Source organism: Aythya ferina (assembly GCF_964211825.1).
Source record: "Aythya ferina genome assembly, chromosome: 22".
In the NCBI taxonomy this organism is placed as follows: Eukaryota; Metazoa; Chordata; class Aves; order Anseriformes; family Anatidae; genus Aythya; species Aythya ferina.
In genome coordinates this window covers 1,564,948-1,570,971 of record NC_140320.1, presented here as the reverse complement: position 1 = coordinate 1,570,971, position 6,024 = coordinate 1,564,948, and the positions used below count along the sequence as shown (strand labels likewise).

General features: G+C 41.2%; 1 long non-coding RNA gene across 1 annotated transcript in view; it reads left to right on the top strand.

Annotated features, from left to right (window-relative positions):
- Nucleotides 1-4,406, top strand: part of LOC311422501 — a 29,726-nt gene extending 25,320 nt beyond the window's left edge. Inside the window, exons 3-4 of the long non-coding RNA XR_014685381.1 lie at nt 1,363-3,058; nt 3,472-4,406. This is a non-coding gene — a long non-coding RNA (uncharacterized lncRNA). The remainder of the gene's footprint in view (nt 1-1,362; nt 3,059-3,471) is intronic.
- The last annotated feature ends 1,618 nt before the right edge of the window (nt 4,407-6,024 follow it).

The window sequence follows — 6,024 nt, the reverse complement described above, 5'->3', positions numbered from 1 at the left end:
TTTGCATCTTTTTATTTGCATTCTTGTTTTGGAACAAAGGGAAAAAATGAACCAGAGAACTTGTAGCATTTGAAAAGAAAGAAAAGAAATGTGATAGAAATTTTGATTTCTTACCATTTTAAATCTAGGATACATAACACCTTGTTAGGAGAGCTAAAGCAGAAAAATAGCTGTTGAGAATTTGAAAAAGACATGCACTAAAGAAATAAACTCACCTTTGACTATTCATTAATAGTCCTGTTATGCAGAGGACTGGGTTAGGAAAATACATCTCTATAGATGTACTTTTTACCAGTGTTCTTGTTCTTTGATCTGTATATGCAATTTGGATCTAAACAGATGGGATATGAATCTGGAGCCAGACCAAGGACTTTGGCTACTAAACACAAGTTTTGTGGATGTAATATCACTTTTCCACTTGTTGTCAGTTTATATTTCCCACTGCACAGTTTGGACAATTAAATCTGACTAGCCAGTTTGGCTTCTGCTTCTCATGAATTTGAATGGTGCTACCCTGGCTAGGATGCAAACAGCACAGAGGGCTCAGCTCAGCACTGGAACTATTTCCAATGAAGTAAGACATGGTATAATATACTGTTGATGAAATCCTGTTATGTTAGATCTTCTGCCTGCTCACAACCATTAGGAATGCTCCTTGTTTTTCCAGCAATATATATATATATATATTTTTAGGACTACATCTACAATATATGAAATATCCTTTTAAAATTATGGCTTGGAGAGTACAATAACAGTTATGGGTTTTGTCTGCTTTTTTTTTTTTTTTTTTTTTTTTTTTTTAAATACACAGTTAAACTTACCCCAAAAGTACTAAACAGCAACTCATACAGCAGAAGAGTCAGTCCCAACTAGAATTATAACATTAGCTTTCAGGACAGGTTAAGTTGCTCGATGAGGCTTCCATGCCAGCACTAAGGACAGTGTCACCTTCATATAGGCATCAGCTCCGCTTCTTCTTTTATTTAATCTCTTGTAATAAGATTTAGAATGAATTTTTGTGCTAGGAAAAGCAGCCCAGCCAGCAGCCCTAGAGGAAGAGAGCCTCTGCAAGTCTGCAACGCTAATATGACATGGGCTACGTCAGGAAGAGCCTTTCTTCCCACATCCCATGCACACACTCATCCAGTGCATCTCATCTACAAACCCAGTAGCCTCTAAGAGGACAGGGGTCTCCCAGACATGCAGAAGGGTGGGCTCACAGCATGATCATTTCTGCAGTGACAATTTTCCCACCTTGAGCTACAGCATTGTTTCATTTACAGGTAAGAAATTGCACTGTTTTATCCAATGTAAATAAAAACTCTGTCACATTTTCAACTGATTCCCGTTTTTTCCTGCCAGGATTTGAAACTCTGCTAACAGGCACTGCCATCTGCTGGCATAGATATCCCTTCACCGATATCCCTACAAAAGGGAAAAAGGTCTTAAAAGTGCAGCTCCCGCTAACCTGTGATTAGGTTGCAGAAAGCCATGTTTCCCCAACATCTCCACATGCATTAACCAGCTGGAACAGAGACCTCTCTCCCGACAAGAGGTGGGATGGCCGCACTGATCTGTGGATGCTGCCCGGTGCATACCCTAAGTGCATTTGTGTGCTGAGGAGGCCGCCTGTCACAGGACGTGATACACCAGGCACGTTGCAAAGCACAGCAAAGATCACAGAACAGCAGATGCTCAAGAGGTTTGTACTTCCACCGACATAAAAAAGGACTTTTGGGAGCTGTCTCTGGAGACACGGTGCCTTTTGCGTGGGCCCATGTAAGTGCACGCAGCTTGACAAGTTTCATTACTTGACTTTTGCTTCCTTATTCTTACACTCTAAATTACAGCACTGTTGTACCTATGATTTCAACCGACGTCTTCCAGTTTGCACTGATTAAAGACCAGACACATCTGAGAACAGTTTTTCAGCTGGAAGCTACGCTTCATTGAGTCGGTGACATCAATGTGCCCTTGCTAATGTCGTTTAAAAGTTGTTAATGGCCTCACAAGTTTGAAATATATTAAAGAATTCTGGGTATCAGCTCACTGCAGAAGAGGAGGATTTAACACAAAATGGCAGTACAGTTTGGAATTATTCTCAGGCTAGAATGTAAACAAGGAAATGCAGAGGGAATGCTTCTGAATCAACAAGGCAAAGTTCTCTCCATGTTTGGGATGGGATTCATCTCAGCTAATGCCATTTAGGTTACACAGGTCCAAGTCTAAATAGTCAGGCTCTTTCTTTTCTAACCAATGCAGGGGACGGGTAGTACCAGGATGCATCTGAATTAGACCCCTAGTTTAGAATGGGATGAGCGCTCTAATTCCTGGAGTGCATGGACGCAAATTTCACTTCAGTGCAACATCTTGATTAATCTGGGGGTGCTCACAAGCTCTAACAGCTGTGCTCCACAGGACCTCTAGGGCTATTCAAGGGGATGAAATGATGGCAACTGGAATGCTCAATTCCTGGATTTGCAAACAGAACAGGATGTGGAAGAGCAAACTTTAATCTCATTTTGGTATAACAAAATAGCTCTCCAGGGACATTATGTATATAAAAAGCTTTCATAAAGCAAACATCAGTTTGGATTTTTTCTTGTTCCTGTAGAATTCAGCAGGGGAGTCCAATTTTTTGAGCTTTCACGAACCAAATGAGGAGTAAGCTCCATTTCCTTGAGGTTTCGCTGCACATAAATGAGCCATTCACACTGATGAGCACAGACTGGGCCATGACATTTATCACCCAAAGGGACTGTCTTCATTCTGAACACCAGTGACAGAATCTAAAGCTTGCTCTAAAATGAGTGGTGTCTGTTTATGGCTTTACATGCATTGAAAGAAGAGGGAGCAACAGGACCTTCAGGGAGCATTTTAATTTGCTGTGCAATTTGATCTCTGCAACAAGAGATGTCTCCTCCTGTTTGTCAACCATTAGCCTACTATCCCACTAGAAGAAAACAGTTGTAGGAGCCAGTGCTAGAAAACAGCTTCTAAGATCATCTCATCCACCTCCACTCTTCCCTGGTGTACTGAACAAGAGCAAGACTTTCAAGTAAGGCTTTGAGAATCCAGATCAAAATTAAGTGATGCTCACCCACTCTGTCTTGAGTTCCTTTTGTGTTTTGGGGCTTATTCAAACCCCAAGCTCAAAACGAAACTTGGGAAATAGGAACAGAGGCAGACAAGGGGAAGGAAAAGTTTCTGCAATAAACCCAAACTCCCCCGCCTCTGCTAAGCATGTGTGGAGGAGTCTGCTTGCCATTTCCTTTGATATGATAATGAGGAGCTAATGCTAACCTGGGGAAAGAGACAGCTCTTCTTACAGTTACGTGGGGCTATTGCCTAGCACTGATCACATCCCAAATTGTTGCTATCTTTTAACTTCTGGATCACCCGCAAGTGTGTTAGGCCAATTCTTAGTGAACAGCCATTATAATTAACAGTAATTAAGCCCTTATTTTGCAGGCACAGCAGCAGAACCTAAGGCTGAGGAGCACCCAGAGACCAAACTTCCCATTGCAGCCGTGGGGCAAGGGAAGACCAGCGAGGGCACTGCTTGAGCTCATGAACTCGCGCCCTTGGGACACATCTATTCTGCGAATGAGCCACTGTGCCAGCCTGCAGGGCTGTTCACTGAGAGCTCAAACAAACGAAAAAATGCAGTAGCTGCAACACACTGCCAATAGTGCCAAATTTAGGAAAACAAACAAACAAACAAACAAACAAAAAACCAACAGAATTCCAGAATTTCTCTTTCCAGAATTCAAAAAGATTTCTGACAAAAGCAAAAGTCTTGGTTCATTCAAATGGGAATCTTGTTGCATTAACTTCCTTTCTCGAACTGTACAGCCTTTGCTTTGCAGAGAAGGATGGGCACGTACAGGATGTAACAAGCAAGGTACACTCAATTTCTCAATCTCAGCCAGTAACCAGCCCCTTCATTTACAATGAATATCAACTCTAGCTTGTGCTTTGCCTGGCAATGATAAGAGACAGAGCCAGCAGCTCCTTCATTTAACCATAAGGAATATAACAGGGTATTTAGTTGATTCCAGGGAAGTCCACAAACATTTTTGCATGAAACTATAATAGACTAAATTGTGCTTTGGGGCACCACTGGGAGCACAAACAAGGCCCACCGTGCACCCTTGATGTCCAGGATTGTCACCTTCTATGAAACAACCATACACTGAACATCAGAGATCGGTGCAACAAAGTCATTGCCAGCATATCTCATGGTTATGTTCCAGGAGGCAAAATCTAGGGTGCAAAAATAACATCCCAAAGAGAGATTTAAGGCATGGAATATCAGCATGTCTAGTTTATTTAGCTGGTGTGTTTTAATGCTATTTACAATCTACTCCGTAATTAAAAGCGACTCAGCATTTGTTACAGCAGGTCCCACACAGCATTGCTCTGAGTTCATTTCGGGATTCTTTTCATCTCTTTTCTGTCTGCAGAAACCGTGACCCCCACTGACTCTAGTGAGGTCTTTTTATTACTGTTTAATCTCATGTGTGTGCGCCTGGCACCAGAAAAATCAAGAGCCTAGCAGCCCAGGGGACAAAAGGCCTCTATTTAGCCACAAAACAGGTTCTGTATGGACAGCATGTCCCCAGTGTTGCCCTTTCATCATTCTCCAAACATATTCAGGTGACTGGACAGAGCAGCTCTGGAGCCAGAAGTGGTCTGTTAGAGAGGCTAACCACCGTGGTAGACAGATAAGCTGGGCTATTAATTCCTGGCTTTTTTTTTTTGTTTTGTTTTGTTTTGTTCTATTTTGTTTTGTTTTGTTTCAAGTACTGTCAGTCATGCTAGAGCTCAGAGACTTGTCCCTTAGGACCTGGCTGAGGTCACCCAGCATTTACATTTTCAGTCGTGGTTAACCTGGGCAAGACTTGAACTAGAAACATATAGGTAAAAATCTTCTAACTCCATTTTAAATTTACAATATACGTGGCTCTGAATTTTACTGAGACACTAAACTGCTTCTTACAGTAGGATTTTTTGGAGACAGAAAAGTAGTGGAAGGGTCCATAAAAGAAGCAAAGCATAAATTCCTGCTGTCATAATCAAGTAGCATAGCAGTTGCTGACCATACGCGAGTACCGCGGACCGTCTGCACACTCTCTTCCCCTGAGAGGACTGCAAGTGCTCTGCCAGGGGATTTTATTGCTTGGTCAAATTCCAGCAGCTAAGCTGGGCTGTAGAGCAACTCTGCAAGTAAGTTTTATTCTTTTACATACAACAGATTGTCGAGCCAATTTCTGAGATGCATCTTACTATGACAACTACTAGGGAGCCTTTAAAATCAAACCATTTGTTCAATCCTTCCCTAAAGCATCTACATCCAGGAAGCAATCTTCATGGACCTGTTAAATTCAAGAACTGTGTTTATTAGAAAATGCCAGTAGAATCAGGTAACTTCTGAGCTCTTGGATTTACACATAATTTGCTAACATTAGGAAGATTTTCAGCAGTTTTTCAGTCATTTTGGAGCTTAAGAGAAACATTTCTAGAACTTTTTTTTTTTTTTTTCCCCAGGCCTTGCAGCAGCATTCAATATTTATAAGGAATTCCCTGCCTTGGTAGCACCAACTGACAGTTACGAAAAATAAGTACACTATAAAATGCATTAATATTTTAAATCTGCCAAAGACTGCTAGACAAAGATATTTCCAGCTTTTGCCTGACTGGTTGATATTTAGTTCAAGCAAATAACTGACAAAAGAAAGCATATACGGGAGGAAAATGAGGGGGTGTATGGGAACTTGCAACAGCTACAGTAAAAAGTTTTTCTATATTTACACAATAAATCAGCAGCAGAATCAAGGAAAGAAAAAAAAATAAAAATCAAACCAGTCTTCTGGTTTCTACTCCAGCCACTTATTCATGGAACCACACTGTCTGTTATGTGCTCAGATATTGCTGTAGGATTCTGTAGTACATGAATAAAACCCTTCCATCTTCCAAATAAAATTTTGAGATTGTGCTGAATCTAGGCTTTTCCACAAAAAT